General features: G+C 38.6%; 1 protein-coding gene across 1 annotated transcript in view; it reads right to left on the bottom strand.

The window, feature by feature from the left end:
- MID1 (midline 1) overlaps window positions 1-23302 on the bottom strand; it is a 253389-nt gene extending 230087 nt beyond the window's left edge. Inside the window, exon 1 of the mRNA XM_065073456.1 lies at window positions 23029-23302. The gene's annotated coding sequence lies outside the window, so the exon portion shown is untranslated. The remainder of the gene's footprint in view (window positions 1-23028) is intronic.
- Between the last annotated feature and the right edge of the window lie 3235 nt (window positions 23303-26537).

Raw genomic sequence — 26537 nt, 5'->3', positions numbered from 1 at the left:
AGGGAGACTTCCCAGTAGCAGAAACCTGCCCTGGCCTCCTGCTGGCCCCTTGTTCCAAGGCAAACTTCAGTCCAAGCTAAAGAAAGATTATTTCCATTCATCTCTCTCTTTTAATGGCATGGATTGAATGGCAGCTGTGTCGATGTAAGAGCTTGGCTTCAACTCTGTCACAAAGAAACCAGATATTTATCCTCATGTCTTTCATAGGTCTGGGAGCCACAGTCAGCTCTACAACTTTGTGTGTTTCCAAATCTAAGGAAATAAGCTTTTTTGTGCATTTTTTTTTTTGTTTTTGCTTGTTGGTTGGTGGTTTTGGTGGTGTGTTTTTTTTTTTTTTTTTTTTTTTTTTTTTTTTTTTTTTTTTTGGGGGGGGTGGGGGGTGGATTTTTTGTTGTTGTTGTTGGTTTGGTTTTGTTTGTTTTCCCCTGTGTAACATGGCCATTAATAATGGCCCAGGTGTTTGGATTTTCAGGTCACAGGGACCCAAACTGAATTAGCTATATGAAGGTAAAACTCCTTTTGATTTCACAGTGTGAGGAGAGAGGTGTACACAGTTTTTGTTCTCACCTGTACCCTCCATGGACTTGCTACTGTTCTGCATTTCCAGTACTGTTATTCGAATCATAAGAAAAAAAAAACAAGAGCAAGAAAGACAATTTTCCTCACTCTGTTAAGAACAAAGAACTAACACCCACATGGAGAGACTGCTTTTTATAACAAACACACCTCCTAAAAGTTAATTACTTGCAATTTAGCACAGTGGGACTGACTGAAAGCACCACTGAAACAAGCAGTGCCATCTAACGGAGGAAAAACCTTGTGTAATTTGAGTATCCAAACAGTGAGAAAATGAAAAGTCCACATAGTATCTATGTCAAGCCACAAGCACACGAGGAATTTTTCAACAAATAGAAGACAATTCCTGCCAAAAAGAGCCTATCCTCTAAGTGTAGTCATTTTGGAAATACTCAGGCTGCGTGGGTTATTGCAGCAAAACCAGGCAGCAAAGGTTGCGTTCTCCTCTTCCAAGGTGCGTGATGGTTGTGTACCATGTGAAAGCACACCACCAGCAGCTGGTGACTCAGTCCCAAAAGGACATGTGCTATGATCTACAGAAAGATAGGGGAAGAAAATTAAGCTTGAAGGTTGCTCTCCCCCACCCCAAAATCAACCCTCCTGTGTGGCAGTAGTAGCATGTGGTGCCCCACCAGAAGCTGCCTCCACTTGGGGATCTCACAGGCTCCACCATACTCTGTAACACTACATCAGGAAAAAAGTGTTTTCTTGTATAAGTTCTAGGGATGAAATTATAATGAAAAGTCTTTCTATTATGACTTTTTGAGCCTGAACTGGATAATGTAATATTTTCAGGGGGATGGCTGGAGGGAAATGGAGTTTTAACAACTGTGGTTGTTTAAAAAAAACAATATAGGGAGAAAGGTGAGGGGACTGGGTGGGAGGGGGCGGGCATGTGGAAGGAAGAAAAGAAAAATTAAAAAAAAAAAGGTGCCTACATTTTTAATAGATTAAAGAAGTTAAAATAGTATTTGTATTCTGCAATCCTCAAGGCTTAGAAAAATATCTTGAGAAGGCAATACAAATCTAAGTTAATTATGCAAATTAAAAGAATGCTGAACTGTTGCATGACAGACACTCTGAAAAAAGCATGAGTAATAAACTTTTCTCAATGGAAGATTCATTAAAATTTCCTCTTTAATTTAATTAAAATCATGCTAGGAAATGAATTTTCAGACCATTTCAATCTTAGCTTTAATTCCCTAATTGTTTTAGTGTTTGAGGACTTAAAGTACATCTGCATGGGGAAAATAATTTGGCACTTTGGAAAGCAAAATAATTAATGCTTGAATTTTAAAAGTGAATAATATCCTCATGGCAGCTAGTGGAGTATTTTGTAAATTCATATGGCAAGATATATATAGCTATATTAGCATATATGGCTAATTTGTAATCCACATCTAGACTGGCACATCCTTCTAGAAATTTCAAGTAATCCCTTTTTATTTCAAAAAGAACCTTAGTGTGCAGTAGTAGTATATTTATGCCCTATATTTTATTCAAGGGCTAATTAAATCCATAGTTACATTCAAAAGCAAACTCAAAGCAACTACCAATATAAATAAAACATTGTCTTGCTTGTGTGGTTTCACATCGCTTGTTTATAATACAGTGGAAACACAAACCTAAATGTTTCACTCTCATTTCTCTCTTCCTTCTATATATACAGGAAAAGTGATTTGTTGTTACAGGGTTCCTCATTAGCAGGATTTAGCAGAGAATGTGTTTGGAGTTATTTTATGTAAAAAATTCTGTGTGTTTTATAAAAATATACTTGATAAGCATCACTGAATCATTTGGTTAGCTAAAAAAAAAAATAAAGAAAAGAAAAAGGAGTTCTATAGATTTTATAAATATTTAAGGCCTAAAAATGGCAAGGCAGTTTGAGATCAACTAAAAACAAATGTCAAGGCAGTTTGAGATAAACTAAAACCAAATGTACAAATAATGTTCAGTTTAACTGTGAATATAACAGCAAACTCCATTATGCTTGACTGAAATAGAACTCTGTCTTTTTTACATTAATAAAGGCATATGTTCAACCATGGTAAAGAACTCTATGTTCCCATGTATCTCTATGCATGTGTGTTTGTGTTACAGATAAGGTGATGTTTAAGTCATTTAACCAGTCCACGAGGCTTCAGTTTCTGTTTACCCTCATCCTCACATCATCCTTCCCACTTGGTCAACACAGGGGCTCTCAGGTAACATTGCTGCCTCTACAAACGATTTATTTTCTTCCCATTGAGACATCGGATGAAATCACTGGGAACATTTGCTTCATTGCTGGCATCAGCAGGTGATTTTTTTTATTTTTAAATCTCTCCCAGTATTGAAAAGTCTTCCTTCTCTAGTAATTCTGACTAGAGATAGCATCTGTTGGAATTTTCCAGATATATCATCAATGGAGGGATGAGAAATAAAAAGCACAGCAACCTCAAGCTTCTCAGTTTTAGCATCCGTGTCTCACCTCTACCTCCCCTCTCCCATAGGGAATGACACCATCTTTTATTCAGAGGTTACATCTGAATACGAGGAAAAACTTCTTTACTCTGAGGGTGCCAGAGCACTGGAACAGGCTGCCCAGAGAGGTTGTGGATTCTCTTCCTATGGAGACATTGAAGACCCACCTGGACACATTCTTGTGCGATCTGCTCTGGTGAACCTGCTTTAGCAGGTGGGTTGGACTAGATGATCTCCAGAGGTCCCTGCCAACCACAGCCATTCTGTGATTCTAATCACTTTGGGCAGATTGGCTCGACTTTCAATGAGGGAACTTCCACAAGACAAGAGACGTATGAAATAGGATGTACCATACAACATCCCCATCAGACCTCTCCCCAGTACAGACCAGCCATCATGGCAAGTTGCACAGGACAGGTGCTGCAAGGTGCTCCTGCGCCAGCGTTACCTTGCACCACAGTGCCCTGACACCCCCATGCTGTCTGCTGCCTCAAAGGCACAACTATTCCTCCACTTTGCACCTCCCCGGGGTGCAGATCACTCCCTGATATCAGTGTCTTCCTCATGTCACACAGGTATGTTCTGCATGCCACGGCAGCCCACAAGCTCATTGCTCATACAGTTGCTTCACCTCTGTTAGTAGTAGTTAGTTTTAACACAGTAATATATTTACCAAGGGGATGGTTGGCTTGGATGGAGGACCTAGTGGTCAGTGAAGACATGTATCTATCTACCGTTTTAATGACTAAGCTGGCTAAAAGGACCAAGTGCTTTTCCCTAGGCTATTCAGCAAACCAGAGTGCACTTCTGATTAACACGCAAAGTGTTTGCTCTACCACCTTTAGCCCTGAATACTAAAAAGCTGTCTTGCCAGTACAGAAAACCAAAGAAGCTAAGAAATCAATTATAAGATGCTTCAAATTTCAGTGAGAGAACAAAGTGTAGAGAGCTTTAAAGTGCAGAATACTAACAGTTAAGTCTTGGAAGAACAAAGGGCAAGAGTTGTTAAAAACAAATAAGAAGATAAATTCGTACTGCTACCTATTTTAGGAAGGGACATGTAAGACTTTGCCAAGACTAGAGATGAAAAAGCTACATTGATCCACATTTATCCTCAATTACTACTGGGAGATGGGAGTTCAGCTTCCTGTTTCATCTGCAGAATTCTTTTATGAAAAGCCAATTAAATTTTCTGTTGGTAGAAGCAGTGTGCCTCTTTGTAAAACCTATGTCCCTTGCTCCTCTGTTTCTCAGATTCTCCTCTGTAAAGTGAAGATAATGAATGTTTCCTTTTCTAACCCTTTGTCTGAAATGGCTTTTCAAGTTCCCAGGAACCACATCCATACAAAGTGACTAACATGAGAAAGCCCCATTCTCAGCAATGCCTCTGGACACCACTAGGGAGTTAAGTCTATGAAAGGCTGCATAATTATACTTTAATCAGTCAGAGGTTAAGTCCATAAACTTCTATCCAGAAGTTCAAATGTTCTTTTAATATTACTGTAGTCATAAATAAAACATCCTCCAACATTCAATTCCTATCATTTAGACCTTCCTGCTTGATGTTTGCAGTGTGTTTATTAAAGTGAAAACTGTTCATAAATGAATCACAGGCTCCAGCTATCAACTGAATATTTTTTCCCTCTAAACACTACATCAAAAAGCCAAACTGTTTTAAATGTACAAGACTATAAAGTTCTCTTTTCATTCATTATCTCTTCTGCACCTGCTCTTAATACTTCTTAGCTTAATTGATAGTGTCTAAACAATCAGTGCTTATATTCACTTAGGAGATGCTTCAGCAGGAAGATAAAAGTTACTGTTTGTTTTCTTTCTGTGTCCTGGTTGTCACTCGGAGACACACTGGATGGAAACTTATTTCTATTGCAAGGGCTGGCAGGAAACTCCTGCACCCACCGTAGCCATTTGTTGCCTGACTCTGGTTAACACTTCACCCATTAACTGTGCTTTTTCACCTACATTTTATGTTCAAGCACTAGCATTTTTATTGCATTCCAGGGAAGCAAACCACTTTCAGGCAACAGGAATATACAGGGCAGTAAACCTTGGCCAGAGGTCAACCACTCCTACAGCCAGGTCTCTGGCAAAGCAAACTGCTCGTCCCTGGTGTCTCACTCTTCTGAACTCCCCTACAAGATAGACTGTGAGCTTGGACCCACATGCCACAGATCCTGGGGGAGAATAACCCAGGAGCACTGTATTTAGGGAGACCTGGACCCACACCACCACTTCCCTGCATCCTCTGTGGATCTGCATCATTTTGTCCTCCATGGCCTAGCCTCCCTGGGTGGGCCACAGGGAAGAGAAAACACAAACACAGGCTTTGAATGTACTTCAACCCTGAATCCACAGAGCACTCAACAGGATAAGAAAAATTAGTGCTGTGTAGGTGGATGACTCACACAATTCCACAAGGAGAAAAAGAAAAAGAAAGAGGCCCTGTCTGGTGTTTTGATAAGGAGAATTTCCATAGCAGTCTAATTGTTCCCTGTTCAATGAAAACCAAGTTAAAACAAGGAGAAACAAAGAAAAAAGAGTGATCTTTTTAACCTACGTATGACATCGGTTAAACATTAGAGATACATAGGTTAATGTCATAGGTTAAAGAGCATTAATGCTACAAAACCTAAAATATTACTGTTACTAATCAGTGTGCATTGTCTGTCCTTATGGACTCTCCTGTTATTCCAGAGATCATGTTCAGCTGACATCCTACTGAATAAATACTGCACAGAAAGCTGGGGAGAAAGTTTTCAACCATCCCAGAAAAGATGCAGAGCAGATGGACTCCTACACACTCTGTGCTTGCACCATTCAGACTTTGATCCTATATCTACCCAAAGCGAGGACAGGTACACTTCAGCCCCACAGCTGAGGGCTTGTGTCACAGCTGGCACTGTCACCATGACCACAGGAATGGTCTCTCAGAGCCAGGTGACAGGTGAAGCTGCCTTGTCACAGCTCAGATGCAGCTCTCCTCTGCCACTTCTTTGGTGCTTCTAGTGTACCTCCTTAGGGCCAGACCTCAGTTCTCCAGGGAAGGTGGATAAGGTCTTTCATGCCACATTTCAGTACATGCATAATTTGGTAATTTTACTTCCATATTTGGAAACAAACAACACCTCTCCAGCAAAAAATCCCAACTGCAATATGCACAAAGAAAATGTGATTCCTAGGAAAGCCATGATTTCCAATATTAGGTCATGGATAAGGCAGCTTTTCTATCACTTTGAAATTACAGTTTCTCAGTTACCTGTTTTTCAACAACACATTTCCTAACATTATCAAAGGAAATTCAGTGATACCTAGCCAGTATGGTGCAGTTAATGCCAGCATCCTCTTTTAGAGGAAGGAATACTTCTCACTGATCAAGCGTGATGGCTGTGCAGAATTCTCCTCAAGAGCTCCCTTAATTATCTATCAACTCTACCCCTCTAGTATCAGGGGATAAATGACAGACAGCACCATCCCCCATGACAAATCGACAGTTTTTAGAAAGCACAAAGATAAAGGTCTGGATATTGCCAAAGATATGCCTACGTAACAAACACTTTCTAATGAATGCAAAAAGAAACCAAAACGCTTCCTTCTAGGAACTGTGTTTTAATATTTCTCTTGTGAACTGAGTGAAAACATGAGGAAATGGTGATTTCAACTGTGAGATTCTTGTATTTTAGATAAACATTCATGCTGTTAGGGAATTGATACCCGACAAATTCCATCCCTTGATTTATCACATTTCAGACAAAAAAATCTTCAAATTGCAAATTGTTATTTTTGCATTTACAGTACTATCACTGTAGCCCAGCATGATTACAGCACCTGTGAAACTCTGCGCCTGGGGGAAAACTACTGTACCACCACCTCCTTTCTATTAATGGAGTAATTCAATACATTCACCTTCCTGAGCACCATCGCTTTATAAAATCAAAGCTACATATTTCCTGCTGAAACACTGAAAGAAATGTTCCTACATTTTGCTTGCTTACTATTGTGGGTAATTCTTAGGAAAAATAAATAAATACTGGTTTTACTTTTTGCCAGAAATTCCTTTTTACCACTTATTGTGTTTCTATTTTTAAAATTTAAATTTAAACCTGCACTTTCTACAGCTTGATAGGAGTTACTTTAACAACAGTTTGCAATCAGATTTGTCAAGTTGATTAATAGAAGATTTTCATGTTGATTCAGTCACACTTTATTTTTTATGGTAATCTTCTCAGCCTACAGAAACTTAAAGCATCTCCTGTAATGATTGTTATACAGAGCTTAGAAAAGAACAACCAAAAAAAAAAGGTAGAAATTTAATTTGTTTCCTTCATTAAGAAGAATCTGTGAAGAGTCAAATTCTGTATTTCATTGCACATGCATGGCTTCTCTTTATATTTACAGTAACTGAGGGCCAAGTCACATCCCGATTCAATTATTCTAAGATCTTATTCAAATATAATTCAAAGCATATTTTTCCTCTACAAGTCTATAAACCATGAAAATAATTGTCAAGTTTTGTTTTCAGGCTTTAAAAGATACCATTGACTGAACAGTGCTCAGAAAGAGTGCTCACAAGACAACCAATATCACAGCTCCAAAGAAAACACTTTCATACTCTCCTTGTCTTTCTCATGGGGCCACTGCAAAAAGGTTAAAACCAAATATACGTGCCCAGCAACAAATATTTCTCCTGAATCTTCTTGTCTAATTCTCATCCATAGAAAATGCCACATTTAGCCTTCTTAAACTGATTGATCTCTCAAAGATTCTAGACAGAACTAAGATCTATCTACTTTTCAGAAATAATAGATAAAAATTAGAAAGGGAGGAAGAAGAAAAACACATAAATGAATATATTGAAAATGACCCACTTGTGACCCTTCCCTATGAACCCTCTCCCTTCTCACCAACAGCTAAGGGAGACCTGCCTGTTCACCTTGGAGAAAGAAACACATCCAGCCCTCTTCTGCCCATCCTGCCACCAGGACTGATACTTTTCTCATTTGACAAAGTACCACCTCACTAAATCCAAGAGTGGAGACAGATAAAACATTTCCCCTGTGACCACTGCAGCTGTGGTGAGGAACAGTACTTAAGAGAAGGAGTTAGAGGTGATACCACCAGGTAAAAGGGACAGAGAATAAAGACGACACAGAAATTCCAGGCTTAAAAATATAGGGCAGGGAAAATATAGGAACAGGGAAACAGTGCAACTAATAAATCCTTTCAAAGAGATGGAGTAGAGTTTTCCCCAGATGGGCTCACAGGAGTTACTACCCAACAACAGAATCTTTCTGGAGGAGGCTTGAATGGAAGTACTTCGCAGCATGTCAAGTAACAAATTTCTGCTGAGAATGACATTGTGGATTTGGGAAGTTAGTCTATCACTAAAGAGAAAAAAAAAAAAATCCTTTTATAAATCACGCTATATTTATTCCCCGAGATTACAGATATGTTGATCCAGAACTGTTAAGAACCTGTACCCATCTTGCTTAAATGGCTAAATTGCAAAGAAATTCTCAGAGTGTCAGAGGAAAGAAAGGTTACCTTCAAATTTGTTACTTTGTTGGCACTCATACTTCCTGTCACAGCAAATGTATTCCTAGGCAGCAGTGGGGGAGACTTAACAGACTCCCATAAGAGGCAGCGAGCCAACTTGCAGTTGTTTTAAAGAATGCATCAGTTGTCTAAAATTTTGCACCCTAGCACAGATCCTGTTTGTCTAAAAAGGATCCAGGCCATGTAAAAATGGTCTGCTGGAGAGAGTCCAGAGTTTTACAGACTAAAAGCATATAAATTTACAACATTCCACTTCAAATCTTGCATGAAAATGCCGGTTAGCAAACTGTGATAGGTAAAGGGAGGGGAATAGCTTTTAACACTGTTGGAACATATTGGGGCCAATCTCAGTACTGTGGGAAGAGCAAAAGGAAAAGGTAGCGTCTGTAAAATATTTCATACTCCACTCTGTCTGCATCCTTGCAGTGAGCCTCCACTTGCTGCTACACTTCCCAGGAGGTACTACTGATATTTTCAGTTTAAAAGGTATAGGCTCCTTGCCATCTCTTCAAAACTGTGGTGGAGAAGTCATCTAGCTACCAGTATGGTCTGTTAAGCCACTCTACAAAGCCCTTCACTGGTTTTCTAGTGCATTAAGAGTCAAATATCAGGCTTCAGTCCTAAGAATACTTTCCTATATGTTTAGTTTTATTGCCATGATCAGACCTACTAACTTAGATGGGACTACACTATATAATAAAGCTAAGCAAGTGTATAAGTGTTTGAAGGTTCAGGTCCTTAGATCGCTGTTCTGGTCCATATGATCTAACACAGCAAATAATATCAACAATAAATTCTATTCCTTCTACTTCCATTCCCATTGGAATGATGCTTCAGTGCTTTTTCAAAGTGTATGCAAATCTGCTACACTTCCTTTAACCCCTTTTAAATGTTTAAACATTGAAACTTTGTATGAGAGATGTGCAATTTCTTTGCACCAATTAATTAATTCTGAGATAGAGTAAGTCCTTTATTGCTGTAGAACTACCCAGTGAGATTAATTCAGCACAGATAGCTTTCATAGCTGGTACACATACCTTTACTGTAGGTTACAGCACACCATTGCGGTGGGAGTGACATACTAGTTTTCTCAGTGTGGCCATACAGGCACACAGCTGAAAAACAACAGGTAAAACTGTTAGATGCAAGGATCCTCATCCTTACAGGCTGCGAGCCTTGCTTAGCCAGAGGTCAGGTTTACCAAATGAATGGGCTTTCAGCAAAGAGTGATCAAGTTTCTGGGAAAACACCCTGAGCAAGAAGCACATCTGTAACAGTGCAGACAAATGGTCAGGGCCCTGGAGAAGGAAACAGGCTGATAGAAGCTGCTGGTAAATCATGACAGCCATCATCTTCAAAAGAGCAGTCTCATGAGAAGCTCCGGTGCCCTGTTATTAACCCAGTCCTATTTGAGTGGTGCATGGTAAAAGTGAAACTGGTACCTCACATCATTAAGTGCCCCCGCACTAAAAGCCTTTTGAACTTGTTCCAGGAGCACATGGCATTGTATAAGAAGCTGCCAGTTGCATCAGTCTGACATAAAACAAGGTGCCTTCAACTTTCCTTATAGAGTAGTTGTTGGATAAGCAGAACCATTTTCCTTACAGGATCACATTTGCCTGCCTCATCATGCAGTAATTCCAATAGACTGCATTTTTTTTTAAAGTTACTGCAAAGAAAACAGGCACAGGAAGAAATACTATGGCAATAAATTACTTTAGATTGGCAAAATGAGAACTATGCAAACCCCAGTTTTACTTTCAGAAGTATCTCATTCCATACCTAAGTAAATTTATGGTAGTCTGAAACAGAAAAGACAACAGCAAGGAATACTCACTCATTTCAGGCTCTCATAAAATGCTTATGACAGTCACCTGAACTGTTTTCTCTGAGCCCTTCTGAAAGAAGTAGTAAAATTCTTGTTACACAAATGGAACATCAGGAGCTACCGGGAGCAGCCCAAAGCAACCAGGATCTGGATCACCCATCCAGGACATAACAGATTCAGGGTTAAGGTCCCATTCTACTAATACTGGCTACTCTTAAGACTGAAGGGCATTTTATAATGGAAATGTAGCCAAAAATCAGTCTTGCAAAAAAGTATCTTTTGACCAACTTATATTTTTGTCCAAAACAATTAATGAAAAATAAATAAACCACCACAAACCAGAAGTATCTAAATAACTCTCTTCCCTTTGCTACTGAAGTAGAATCAAACTACTTTTGGAATACAACATTAAGTGTCACACTCACAGGTGTTAGCCAAGATTTGTCTGTACCACATGCAGAGCTATGCTGCACATCTTACAGGAGCTTCAGCAAATGTGAAATGTGGCTATTTGCATTTCTAAGTAGATGGATAAGGTGTTCTTTATAGATCAGCTACAAAGCCCACAGTGGCTTCTCATGCCAGTCCATGAAATAGAGAGAAAAGGCAGTAGACCTGTGTGTCTCCTTCTCATAACCCAGACTGGTGATCTAAATGACGGGACATTTGCTATTTCAGAGTTTGTTACTTCTTGCACTTTGTACAGAGGCTCCATCTTTATTTAAACTGCCACACACCTCCCCTGAATCACCAATGCACACATATTTCCAAATAAAATACTATTTAATCAGAAAATTCTCTCATAAAAGGGACAGAGAAAGGAGTTCTTATGCTCTGAGCACTGTAAATTGGGCACATCCTGATGCTTCCAAGAAGACAGCATTTTCTGGCTTGTACAACTGTCAAAATGCACGTCAGATTCAAGACATGGGAACTCCACTATGTCATCATGTCCACACTACTGCTCTTCTCAGATCTGCTTTCTGAAGAGCCTTCAAACACTTTGTACAGTTCATTTGCCAATGGCTTAGTACACAGCACTTCACCACTTCCCTTGGAAGACTATTCCACATAACTGTTATTCATAAACCAAAGAGGAATTTATAATTGGTTACAGATCTCTTCCAAAAACTGTCACACATCATATATTCATTTCTGTATGTTCATCAGTGCAGTTTGAGTGCTTCTGTAATACTTATTCCAACATCCTTTATTATACATGCTGGGATGAAACACTGTAAACAATTCCTCTTCTTTATGCCTTTGAAATATTTTCAGAAAGTTACAGTCTTTATAGCCACCATTTTGAATATGAGGCAGATAAACATTGCACTGAAAAAGCTACACCACACTGAAAAATGAAGTCTTGATCCTATTGTTTCAGCTTTTCATTTACAACTCAATTTTAGAGCAACATATATGGTGAAGAATGTCTTGAAGCAGAAAGAGACATTTCATCCCTTTTTTTTTTTGTGGGAAGGCAGAAGAATGAATAATTTTATGTTCTGCAACATGCATGAACCGCAGGGTTCAGCACAGCAGTATTTGTCACCTGAAGAATCACAAGGAAAATGTATTTACAATTGCAATTTTTTATTAGATTGTGATTCTACCTATCTCAGGTTGGGGGAGAAAAAGGGAACATGATTTAGAAAAAAAATTACAGTTTTAACATTAAACATCCTGTTATTTAAGTGTTCTGCACTTAAGGTCTTTCCCTTTAAGAGTAAAGCCATAAGTCACATTGGAAAGAGGCCAACTGTCTGCAGTCCTTTGTCCAAAACCAAGTGTGGGTTTCTAACAAGGTATGACATAAAAAGTCAAGACCATTTCTCTTTTTTTCAGTATCTTAAAAGCCCCTTTCTCCCTATGGTGCCACAGAAACTTAAAAGACAAACTAAACCAGTGCAATTGACAACAGAGAAGTCATGCTTCAGGCATAAATGCTCAACATAGCCTATAGTGGAAAGAGTACATGAGAAAGCAACTTCTGCCCATCTGAGAGCATGAGAAAGCAGTGGCAGGGATTAAAAACTGAACATAGGAAACAATACAAAAACTGCCCTCAGGTCTTAAATGTATTTATTACTGTTGATGAGTTCTGATAACACAGAGAGATTTCATTACATACCTGCAGTTCTTAAAAATGAGGGCTATTTCACTTTCCATGGACTAACCTATTAATCCATGTGTTCAGAGCCCTGAAATCTTGTGGGCCCATGAACACAGAGCTGTCTGCTCCTAGTAGTTCATAAATTATCCATCTCTTCCATAGGAACTGTAGGCAGACTAATATTACTGCTTTGAAAATGCCGATCATTCAAAGAAAGGAAGCCACAGCTGTGCCTGTATCACCAGGCAGAATCCTCCAAGGGAATTAGACCATATGATCCATGGGCACAGAAGAAACACCCTTGAGAACAGTCTCTCCTGGTTGCGGAAGTGGAATGTTGTCACCTTTCTAGCACTGGGTTCAAAAGATAAGACCCAGTTCACCCTACGCTAAAAAAAAAAAAAAAAAAAAAAAAACAAACAAAAAAAACCAAAAAAAACCAAAAAAACCCCCAAACAAACGAACAGTGGCTTGAACACAAAACCTAGGAATCATCTGTAAATGACAAATGGATTTCTTCAGAGTGGCACCATACCAAACAATTACAGTAAAATACTGTGATTAATTTGGACAATTTTTATTCTTAAAAAAATCTGATCCAGCGCTTGTAGCAAAATCTCAGTATCTAGCTCCACCCATTTGTAACAAATCTTGCTCAGAAGAATGTACTCTTTCAAAGAAGTTTTAGCTTTATATTCCTCTAGGTAAAATGTCAAAAGCTGATTTTGAATAGACATATGGCTATACAGTTGCCTACAATTACCAAATATTTTAGGAACCTGGTTCAATTTAATTTTTACAAAATATTTTTAGATGCAGAACTTCTAAACCTCAGAAATGAGAGTCAGATAGTGATGCTGTCTATGAATATAAAACGTAATACACTTTTGTCCCAAAAGGCAGCAACCAAAAGTCATAGTAATTATTACCATCTCAAAACAAGTATTTTCCAACAGTTACACTTTGGTTGGCTAAGATAGCATTCCCTTCCTGTGTGCTAAGAATCAGGATTAAGTCAGAGACCATTGTGGAAGGCAATAACTTTCCATCAAGAATGAGCAGAATGTGTTATGGCACCCTTTGTGAGTTGGAGTCCTCAGTCATCAACCACGTGGTCTTACCCAGGAAGCTGTGAAATTCACCATGGCCATCTCACCATCTAGGCTAAATATTGGCCTGAAAAGCAGTTCTGAAGAATAGCCCTCTTCCTACAGTAAAAAGGAGAGGAGCATAGGGTGAGTGCCATGAGGATGGAGCCAGGCTCTTCTCGGTGGCAAACAATGATAGGACAAGGGGTAATGGGATCAAGCTGGAACACAAGAGGTTCCACTTCAATTTGAGAAAAAACTTCTTCTCAGTGAGGGTGACAGAGCACTGGAACAGGCTGCCCAGGGAGGTTGTGGAGTCTCTCACTCTGGAAACATTCAAAACCTGCCTGGACACCTTCCTGTGTAGCCTCATCTAAGTGTTCCTGCTCCGGCAGGGGGATTGGACTAGATGATCTCTTGAGGTCCCTTCCAAAGTCTAATATTCTATGATTCTGTAATTCAGTTTACCTGATCTTATGAAACAACTGACCTCAGAAATGCTGAGTCATTAGAATGAGGTTATCAAAAGTATCAAGTAGAAAATATTCATCTCGCTTCCATTTCCCTGTTGTTCTTTTTCCATTTTTACATTCTCCTTCTCTTGGATCATTGAGTTTGATTTGGGACATAACTGACTAAATGCTATACTTTGTATTCTCAGAGTGAACTTAATGGATGTAGCACTATGCTGTACAGCATTGATCAACAGAAATCAATGACTCAGCACTGCTACATAAACGTGGGAGATGTACTGATTTGTTGCTCATAGCACATCAATAACACATTTTATAAAACAAATCAAACACTACACTTTGCTCTCCAAGGAGAACCTTGTTACGTAACTCTCCACTCTACCTTCCACTTAGATATAGTGCTTGGAAGAACAGTCTGCTCTCCTGCACTAACAGAAGGGAGTTTCTAACTTCCCCATATTTATTTGCAGTAGTTGCATTCCTGCTTGCTTTACATCCACAGAAGTGGTGCTGTTCTGTTTTTTGTGACTACAGCACATAATCTATACTGTAAGAGAAAAAAAGTATATATTTAGTAGAGTACATGTCAGTGGCTTCACACTTGTAACTATTCACACTTACTTTTAGCATTATTTTATTAGGTTTTGCATTCATTTATGTAAGCTATGTATTTATTGCTACTAAATGCTAAAGTTAAAACGAGAGCTTTGGTGATAACTCTGGGGACTAATAACTGTGTAGATGCTAAAACAGCCATTAAAAATTACCAAATTGCAGAACAATGAGTCTATAGTATTGGAACAAGTGAAGAGGACAGCAGTGGGCATCCACTGTCTTGTACACCGTCGACATGATACCAGTCTGAGGCTGAGCTTGTTCTTCCCCACAGATAAGGGCCACCTGTGAGACACCTGAGAGTCTCACTCTGCTGATCTAGTAGCACCTGGTTCGAGTATGGGAACTGGGGGCATCAGGTGGAGATAAAGGGTGGAGGCAGGCCGAGTTTAGGCACTGCTATGGCACTGGGACATGGCCATGAGACATGCTTGGGCATGAAATTGGGAAACATTTCCAGATTCCATGGCTATGGACACAGCCAAATTCTTAGGAAGAGATCACAGAAATGTAGGTCCAAGAAGGTCTATGTGAGGTCATTTTCCTGCTCAAAGAGAGGTTCAATTATACCTAGATCATCCACAACAGGTATTTGCTCAGTCTTTGAAAAAACATAAAAGACATACCAAACCTCCAAATCCATTCCGGTGCCTAAACACCATTATAGCTGTAGAACTCTTCCTAAAATCTGAGAAAAATCACCATTGCTTCAAATTGTTCTTTGTTCCATCCTCCACAGAGATGAAGAGCAATTAATTGCTGACATATTTAAAGCAGTGTCTGTGTATTAGAGCACTGATTATTCTTTCTTCTATACAGTAACTCACTAAGCTGAGTTTGTGAAAGTAGCACTTTTATAGTAAAATGAATTAATTGCCCAGTTGTAGCAGCCATCCCCAGCTCTGGCATATTCACCTTTTGCTCTCATATGAAGGCAGCAGTGGGCAGCAGGGATAGCTCAGCTCCTCCTTGGTCCTCTGGGTGAAGGCAGCTGGGCAGAATATTAGTTCATAGGAGTCCTTGTACAGGGCACTCTGGGAATCCAGCTTTTCAATGAAACATACTCAGTTCCTGCAATCTGTGTCATGTTTTCTTGTTACAATTTCTTGTTTGCTTTCCATTAGTCTTTCTCCAGTTTGTTTGTATATTTCTTAAAGTATCATCTATAAAACCAGATGAAAAATTCAGCCTAGGGGCTTGTCATGGTAGAACAGGGCAAAATAATTACTACTTATCCTCTTGTATACAATACCTTCAGTAATGACTCCCAGAATGGCTTTCACATTTCAATGTTTTGTCACATCTGTGACTCGTGTTCATTTTCTGACTTGTGGTAGCCCACAGATACTCCTGCTGACTGAATTATTCCCCATTTTCTATAGATAGATTACACTTTCTTCTCTGACTGTAGCAGCTCATGCTTCTTTTGGTCCCTTTATATCTTCTTGATTTCAGACCAGCTTGCTAACTAGTCAAACTACTTTCAAATTTAGTTCTAGCTCCCTCAGCCTGGGTGATATACTGGAAACCTGGCAGATGATACTGACTCCATCAACTAAACTTTTCAGTTTCGTAAGTTCTTTCTAGAGGGAGCTTTTTATTTTCTATTATATTATAGCAATTCTACGTACCCCAAAACTTTGAAGTGTCTGTTGGTGAGTAAAGATCTATTCAGCTGATGGTTCTGCTCTACTGCAATCTTCCATTTTCTCTTTGTGTTTTGTTTCTTTAGTTCTCATGTGACATAGACAAAATGCTCAAATTGAACTCTTCATGGAATAGAAACATAAGAACTAAAACCTTCAAGGCATGTTAAGTTAACCTCCAAAATTAAAATTCTAGCTAACAACTGTAAGTAATTTCACTTTCATTTTCATTAATCTAAACCAAAGCAATCCTGTTGTGCATTCCAGCAATGTGAAATGGTACACATTAGAATGAAGACATTTGGTCTCTGAACCATCAGCATACCTACAGGGTATTGCTGAAAAGTTGCTGAGGACAAAAGCTAAACTTATTTTGAAATCCAGGTAAGGTTTCCATCCGAGAGAGCACTGTAGACTATATACCACCATATCAAAATCTGTTTTGTCTTATAATGGTTTACTCTGTTTCATGCCATGTGGATGGTGAGATTCTAGAATGAAGGATATTGAGATTCAATCATTTTGTTTTCTAAAATCAGGTGTATTTCTCTGTTCCCATCATCCTTGTCTGATATCCAGCTGCATGTTGGTTTCAATGCAATCTTTTCTTCTGTACTCACATTTACACGACTCTTTTCAAGCAGTTAAAAAACTTCACTAATATACAAAATTTTGGTGACTCCAATCATGAGCTTGTCAGTTTTCTCTTCTGTATATGCCATACATGTCATCCCATAAGATATACATTTTACTGACACAATTTAAGGCTTATTTGGTAAACGAATCATACATGCTAGTTGAGTCCAGTGATTCACATCGTGTAAAAGCAGAACATCTCAAGCAACACATGTGCACTAAAAGCAAACAGATGTTTGCAGTCTAAGCTCTGTGCTAATGGTGGTGGTATGGCAAGGTATCAAAGGCAAAACACAACATGGCCAGAATTGCCCACTGGAGTGTTAAGCGCAGCTGCATAACTCTGATCCCACAACCAAGAGGATATCCCAAACCACCCTGGGGTATGTTGCTATACTTAAGGTAAGAATTAGTAATTAACTGCTAATGCCTAAACTCCTCAGCTAAAATGGAGTGGAATTTCTTGTCAAGGAGACAAAAAAGATACAGAAGGTGTACTAAAACAACTGCTCATTTTACAGAACTAATGTAGCAGAAGCACTACCGTTGTTTCCTATGTAGTGAAATTAAATGTGCCCCCCCAAAAAAAATCCATCTCAGGAGGCCTGATGTGAGTTTTTATATGGAATTTTCCAGGCTAGGCAGCTACAAAACAGAAGTGTTAGAAACTCAGCAGCAGGAACACACACATCACTGAAGGACCACGGCAGACAAGTCGTGACACTTCCAAATTGATACGCTGAGCCCTCTGTAATCCAGTGCATTACCAACAAGAGTGTTCTCAGCCCATTGGAATGACTGAAACTATGCACGAGGTGTCAAAAATGGCATTTCATTCATACCACTGAATGTGAATGTCACCAAATCCTATATGAAGCTGAACTTAGTATAATGAAATATAACAAATGCAACTTTATATTTTTTATGCCATCTGTCTAAATCAGACATCCAGAGGACCAATATCAAAACCACCATTGACTGAAACTACCAAAGAAAAAAAAAAATGCAACTTAACGTCCACCCCTCAAAGGAGTTTTATAAAAACCTGTTAGAGGAAGATGTCAATTTGTTGAAGGAAAATCTGATCTACTTAAAAGCAAATATCTTTTGTTCTCACCTCTGTGCAAAGAATTACATGAGAATAATAACTTTTTACCAAAAAATTCAGCAAAGAATTTAGGTGCATATGAAGAAGAACATGTGTTACAATCCCAGATATAGATACATTGGAAAACATGTATCTGCTTCTCTCCAGACTTTTGGCCTCAAGTATGTTCTTAAAAATCTTGCTGAACATATAATGCATTGAGCATGAAAAAAATGAACCATGCAAAATTTGCCAAGAAGTGTTTATGGTTTCCCTTAATTATTGGCTACACCATCAAAAACTAGATTTAATACTAAAATTTTTTTAATGAAGAAAAAAAAAACCAAACAACAAAAACCACACACACACACAAAAAAACCCCAAACACAATACCAAAAGAGCAGGGAAATATATTCTAAGCAGCTGCTAAACTCGGATCTTAATGTTACACATCTTCAATACCTTCCTGTCCGAGTCTCAAAAGTAGTGTGTATTCCAAACCTCTAACTCTGATAAATATTTTTGAAATATAACTTAGAACTAATGCAGAAATAAATCCAAAGGGTAAGTTTCATAAAGAAGAGTACTTGTAAGATAACACAGGACAAGAGAATTTTGGGAGCTTAATTTTCAGCCCAGTAGTTTTCTGAACTTTTCAGACTGAATAAACATATAAAAAAAGCATGATAAAAATGCAGTTTCACATCATCATGGGGTTCTTACGCTCTACCTTTCTCAACCCTTTTTAATCAAAATAGTTGCATTTTTCCTGTTCTAAACAATTATACTACACATTAGTCAGAAAATACACAGATGTTGCAGATTTCTTTTTCCAATCCAGGGCACACTTTAATGTCGTCTCATCTGAGACAGTACCTTCTTAAGCCATTCCTCAAGCTTTCCACTGTCCAGCTTTTTGCCTCCTTCATTTGCATGACCCTTAAGCACATATGCTCATAGGAGCTGTAAAGCAATGCTGAGCTAGAGGCTTCTAGCAGGGAGCACAGTGCCTCATTTTTAGGTTGTGGTTGCAGACTGTGATCAACATAACTGTATCCTCAAACCCAGGGGTGCAGCAGAGCCAAGCGAGGCACTGTGGAATGGGGACAGTAGCTGGACTAGAAAGCACAGCTCAGATTTGGAAGGATATTTTTGACTTTGAACTCCAGATACATTTACCCAAGGGTGGAACAAGAACGACACACAAGTTTAAAAAAAAAAAAATGAAGCAACACACACTTTTTGTGGATCATGTGATCTCTGGACAGCAGCATTAGGAAAATGAACTGGGCAGAAAAATTAAGATGCCCCTCCTATAATTCCTTATCATTCATCTTCAAAACAAATATTTAACCTCACACAATACAGTGAATGCTACAGAAGTGCTCTTGCCCTACTCTCTGGACACCCGTCTCCCTCTTGTGTTATTCTTAGTGATCTTGCTTAGAGCTCTCCAACTGCAGATGGCAATTTTCAATTAGGCATGTGCTTCAGGGGAAATAAGGAATTTACCAAGGTCACTTAAGGGCAATGAAATCACACATGCCATATAAAATGCTTACACTACAAAATGATAGCATAATGGAATGGTAAAGCCTTTAACAAAACCCTAAAGGGAGCACGCAACTAGTACAACATGTTCTTTTATTATTTCAAGCTCTCCAGTTACACCTTTGAAAGCCTGGTCTTTTTTTTTTTATTATTGAATAAGTGAAAAAACACCAGAAAAAAGCCATGATGTGCCCAACTGCCTCTTGCCAATGTGTAAGAGCACTCAGCTTCAAATTTTATGCAAATCAGAAAATAGAAGTAACTATGAGGTGATGGTTGTAAGACAAGCAAACATACAAAAAAAACCAACACCCTTTGTTTGTAGGTTGAGCTGGTTACTAAATGTGAAAAAGTCTTGAAGACACTATGGTATTTCATTTCTAAACAAAAAATTTATTATACCATATGCTAAATACACCAAGCACTCTCTGATGTAAAAGTGACAAATGAGCAGTAGTTCTAATGAATTAATCCATCAGTAATATGACAGGGAGGAAAAAGGTAATTTTGGTTCAAGTAATCAAGACTTTTGTCATACCTATAAATACTTTGGTGCTTCTCATCTCTGACATACAAATTCCAATTCAATAATGCATTAAATTTCAGACTGTCAAATTCAAGTATTTCTGTTTCACATCATTCTTGTCTCAATTACACAACCAAAGCTGGTACCATAGGTGTATCCACAAACTTGCTGTGCTCAGTACCTTTGCTTGGGTTCAACATATTCATTTCCAAAATGAGCAAACTGACACAATACCATTACTGCACCCTGAACACAGCTCTGTCATTAAAACTGGTATAAAAGAATCCCTAAATGAACGGAAAATTAATCTTTAAACAGCATCAGAATGAATGTTAGCTATGTTTTTCTTTAATTAGTGGATGAAACATCACCTATTAACACAGATTGGAGACCAGTGTCTAGGGTAGGAGGCTGGTTTGCAAGAGCTCAGGCAGGAGAAGTGTAATTGTATAACCCAGCCATAGCTACTGGATTTTCTTGTTATTTGAGACACAAGGTCTACCCCATACTTTCATTCATCTACTTTGCAATTATTTTCTCTCTGTAAAGAAGGATAAAATTTCCCTGGGATGTATCTTTCAGCCATATATCCTGGTCTGAAAAGAATTTATATTTTGTGCATGCAGGCCAACGGAAACTCATGTAACACCACAGACACAGCACCAAACAGAGGTTAAAAAACAAAACAAAAAACAACAATAACCAAACAAAAAGACAGACACTTCTTTTACACAGGTCCCATTGTGATGCTGCAGACTGCACAACCACACCATTATATATACTGTGGGTGGCAGAGGAGGGTGCAAGGCATATACTGTGGCTGAAAGGGGTGAGGCCCCATACCACCCCTTGTCTGCCTGGAAAAGTCACAGCCACAAAGCTCTCCTAGGGTCAGGCTGCAGCCAGGACCAGCCCCATACTAACATGGCCAGATAGGTGGCTGCTCGCGTCCTGGGGCAGAGTAAACTCACATCAACCCAGAAAATCCTGCGTAGGCTTTGAACTGGCTTTCTATCTCACTTTGCGCTGGCAAGTCAAAAGACCATTAATGACCGCAGCATAGCTAGACACTAAACTGATGGAGAGACTTGAGAAAAGGTGTTTTAAAAGCATGTTTCCCTGGAGTGTTCTCCCGCCCTTTAAATTCACACTTCGAGTACTAACATGCCTGCTAAAATCCTTTCCTCTGTGTTCCCACTCCATTCACAAGAATAAAGGTTATCTGCAAAACCATGAGAATGAGAAGCAAGACAAGTGAAATTTATGGTTCTGGTCCACCAGCCCTATTTTCTTTTCTGTGATGACTTTCACCAAGACCAAAGGTGTTTTATGACAATTAACCCATTGGCTTAATTGCTGGAGCAGTGTTTAGGAACCTGTTATGTACTCTCTTCGCAATGTTGATGATGCTATAAAATTCTCTCTTGAAGCTCTTGTGGCTACTCTGTGCCATTCCCATTAATACCTCTCTAAACATTCAAAGTCAGGAGTTTAGAAGTGTCTTGCATATAAATGAATGAGAATCTGTCTCAATACAAGTAAAATTTTAGTTCTGACAGTCCCTTACTCTGAATGAATTTTAGTCAAGTAATATCATATTACTAATTTCAGTTAGACATTCATTCATAAAAACTAGAAATATTTAGAAGGAAGAGGGTTTTTAAAAAGTAATCTTCTTCATTGTAAGCATCTACAACCTTAGACATAGGAATGTATTTTACAGATGTAACTACAATTCCCATTGCTAATGCATTCACATGCATGTGCACACAGAAGTATGACTAACAACGAAAATTAGTGAAAAGTAATCATTTAGCAGTTGCTAAGCTCAGAAAAGTCAATTCTGAAAGTGAACTCCACCTGTTTCTGACTAGTTCTTCACTCCTCATTTTTTTTTTCCTAAGAAGGTACCTCTCAGAGAAATCAACTGAAAGTATTCTTCCATTCCTAACTTTTACATCATAACTACATAAATCTGGAATGAACTTCCAAAATCAACATGCTGATACTTAACAGTAACTGTCCTGAAGGACTGCATAGAACTACTCTTCCAATTTGAAAGCTATTTGAAAAAAGTTTTCAACTTGATATTTGACTATGTCCTGACCAAAATCTTCAAGGAACAATCTCTCTCTCTCTGCAAGGATTTTACCTAGAGCATGTCGTAAAGGTTATCAGAATATACAAATACTTCCTAAGAAACACATATCCTTGTTTTGAACGCAGGTAATCCCTCTTGTAGAAGAACAAGTTTTGTTTACATTTCCCAGAACAGTACCTTCAGCTTGCTTTCTAACTCATTGAAAAATCTTTATTACTGCAGGAACTCCATGTATTCCAGCAAATGCAATTCCAACTATGCTGACTGAGGTGTGTTCATACACATCAAAATAAAGTACCTTGAAACCCTGGGAATGCTAAAGGACTGCATGGTTTACAGAATGTACATTTTAAGGTTGTTTTTTTTTTTTTTTTTTTTTTTAAATGAAGGACTTATTTTCCCAGATACATGTGGATCATAACATTGTGCATTTCCAGAGCTTCAGTGAGCTAGCCAAAGCATCTCAGCCTTACTTCCAGTCTCAGCTCACATCTGTGTTCCATCAGAGATAAGAAAGTTTGAGAATCTCTCCAGGAAAAAGAAGGTGCATCTGAATTAGAAGCACATGGAGTGTCAGACAAGTTAAAGTAAGTGTTCACACAGACGCTGTTGTACACAAGCAGCATGCTTTGCAGCCCTTACAAACCACGCAAGCCATTTTAGGAGGGAACAATTGTAAAACCAAGTTCTCACCCGACCCTCTCCGCTCTCTTAACACCGCCACCCTCCAGCTGTTAGGATCCGCCTGACATACCTGCTTCTCCATTTTGTCCTCTGACAGTTTGTCTTTTCCTCCCGAAGCTGAAGAAGAGGAAGGGGACACGGTCCTTCCCGGGCTGGCGCTGCTCTGCCGGAGCCGGGGGGCTGCGCTCTGTCCAGCCCCCGCCCGTCCTCCTTCCTTCCCTCCCTCTCTCTTTCTCTCTCTCCCGGCTGTCGGCTCGCCCCTCGCCCCCTCGCAGCCAGCCCGCAGTCCTGCCGAGCTCGTTTAAGTCTAACAGGTTTCCTTATATAGGTAAACACCAATTGCACTCCTAGTGAAACAGGCTAACTGGCGGTAAGCTTAACTTAGTTAACTCCACAGATACCAAATGGGGCTGAGTGCCTGGAGTTTGCTAGAATAACACTGCGGGGTGTCTTTAGAGGGGAGAGCACTTTCCTTACAGCAGTTTAGCACCTATGAAACTATTCCATTACTTAAAGCTATAATAATACTGAGTGTCACATTAGCTTTACATTAAACACTTGCCATTTTTACAGAACATCCTCCTTATTCTACATTTTACTCCAAGAAAACTCACAAGATGACAAAGGTATGTGCACGCACGTCTGATAGCATTAAAATAATTTCAATCCTATCAGAGTTTTCATATAAAGATTACTATGTATCAGATATTAGGAAATTAAGATTGCAATACTGATACCAACAGGAAAAGCAGTGAAAGAAAACCTTGTTTTACTTTTTTCCATTTCCTTTTCTATGCAATGTAATAGGTAAGCTTCTGGTGAAAGAGATGTCTCTGTCAGAGAGGTGTGATTGCAACATATTACTGACACACCCCTATCTAAACAGGGAAATATGGAGTCAGAGGGAGTACCTAGAACAAGCGTATACTGTACGCTGCAGAGCAGTGACACATGTATTTTGTATATTTTTTTAATCCTCTTGCCTGCTCAATACTCAACCCATTTTAAAAATGCAACTTACATGTCTTGAAGAAATTCAACAGGCAATTAATTAATTAATTACAGAAAAAATAATGTAATATGTTACCCTTTATTCCATTCAGACAAGATTCACCTGTTTACTATGGACTTTCTACAAGCTAAAACACTGTCAATGTGCAGGGGGGGATAGACAGTGAAGAAAGGAAAAAAATGAGGAATAAAACAAATGATTGGGGAAAGTGAAATAAAAAATGAGTGGAGATGAGAAAAGTTAAATATTAGATCAAGTGATGAAAGGCTGACTTTTTAAAAAAAGTACACTGAACTCCATAAACATATTATTTTTTTTCCATTCTTTCCTCTAGTTATATTGCCTGTAACTCAAAACAGAAAAGAGGCATACAGTTGGCTTCCTGGTGACCTATGGAGGGTTAGAAATGACAGAGTACCACCCAAAATCTGGGAATTATCATTATCCAGTGGAATATATCTTTTCTTATCCCCATGTAATATATGACTTGAAGATCATCAAATAATACACTGTGCAGAAAACCTATTTCTAATGACCATTCCTAATGGTTTCAATAATGCTTTAATTATAATTTTCTTCTTCCCCTGAGGCATCAGCATTCAACCTCATGATACTGCAGGAGCTTGGCTCAGAAGTTGAGAAAAATGAAAAACAATACCAATAAAAGTTATAAGACACTCAATAAATATATCTAAAATAGTCTCTCTGTAAAATATATAGGGAATCAGGAATATGTGGCCAGGGGCTTGGTGTAATGGTCTTCATGGGACTCTTTCAGGACACATAACTCGCTTGTGGCTTCACTGTTTAAGAAGAGTATGTTGGTCTTGCCAAGTTCACGCTCCTGTGACAAAGCACTTGCACTGGACTGCACAGCCATGTATTCCCTTGCTACCCCTGAGCTTGTGACTGGTTCCTGAACAAGTATCATTTTTTTTCACATGAAGCAAGCCAATTAAAATCCATCAGATTCCCAAAACTGCAACAACAAAGGAAGTTTAAAAGAGTTTTTAGGCTAAAATCAGTGTTACTTCAAGTATGGTTGTCTTTCTGTCCTTAGGCTAGCACTTTTTCTGTTAGTCAACCCATAGCCCACAATAAACATCACATTCATTTATGCAAAACCACTCCCCCAATTAAGGACTTTCCTACTACATTTTCAGCATCTGTATGTGTGCTTTATTTACCCTAATTTAATGCTGAAAACTCAACTAGCTGTCATATTCTTTACCTGATATACCCCCTTTACGTCCATTCCTTTACCCAAATATTGTATCCTGAATTAGTCAAGGGATATAGGTTCATAAAGCCAGGCATGAAATCTCATGCTTCAGTTGTTGAACCCCAAACTGTGATTTCATTAGATTGCTGGCACAAGCATGAAAATTCTCCCCAGCTCCTGCATATGCTGTCGATATTAGAGTTAATCCCTTTACTTTAAAAATTCTTGTAGTGAAATAATATTTTTTTCCTCAAACATAAACCAGAAATTTATCTATACTTTTCGTACATGCCTTTGCTAAAGTGTTAACAGCAGCTAATTATGGTAATAGACATTATAGTCAAATTTTTTATTTGTGAAGTTTGTTGCTTTGTTGTTCTTTTTTTTTTTAAAGTATATAATTCTAAAGCAATCCAGTTAATTCTTGAACCTGAGAGTAATCTAGACTTACTTTCATTTTCTTTGTTGTCACACATGCATTATATGCAAGTAATGCCAAGATAATATTAATGACCCTGTAACCATTTTCTCTTGTTCTCCAGGAACAGGTCTAGTAGGTTTGAGCCAGCATTCAGAAGCAGAGTACATAGGAAAAGCTCTGAGCAGACCTTTAAAATATGTTATTTTTAGTGTTCAGAATTAAAAGATTCTTTAGAAATGAATACAAGTTAAGGGAGTGCGTTACTTGCTACAGTTCTTCAAGTTGTTTCCAGCAAAAGCTCTGCATAAAATTGACACTCTCTTCCAGAGTGTCATTAGCTTGCTTCCCATGCACGACTCACACAAACGGTTTATGGAGGTTAGTTTAGTTCCTGTCATTTAGATAGTAACTATTTGTAAGCCCAATGACCTTTGTCCAGCAGAGCTGAGAACCACACTCCCAGGCAGAACCTCGGTGATTGATCAGAATACTACTCTGTTTCTTTTTATGTCCAGTTGCATGCCTCACTAGCCATATTTTCCTCATCTCAAAAAATGGTTTATAAGAAATATCTCCTCTCCTTAAAAGACTGATGGATTTCCCTTTTCCCATTTCTGCCCATTTTTTAAATACACAATCCTGTCACTGTTTATGTTGCTGTACCAGAAATGGAAACTTAGTGTAAGTTTCCATGGTGAATTTTGATTGAATGGAATAGATAAGTGCAGTACATGAAGAAATATATTTCCTATACATACATTTCCATAATATATATTTCTTATATATTAAACAAATAACAGTAGTCCCTAATCCTGCCATGCATGTCTAAATATCTGCCTTGAATTTTTTTTCTCTATTAAAAGCTCAGGGTGGAACGTAACAGATTCAATCTCCTTTTACTCCAATTCTTACTCAATAATAAGG

This window comes from Columba livia, chromosome 1, assembly GCF_036013475.1.
Source record: "Columba livia isolate bColLiv1 breed racing homer chromosome 1, bColLiv1.pat.W.v2, whole genome shotgun sequence".
Classification (NCBI taxonomy): Eukaryota; Metazoa; Chordata; class Aves; order Columbiformes; family Columbidae; genus Columba; species Columba livia.
The sequence above is the reverse complement of the archived record's forward strand: the minus strand, read 5'-3'. Positions and strand labels throughout refer to the sequence as shown.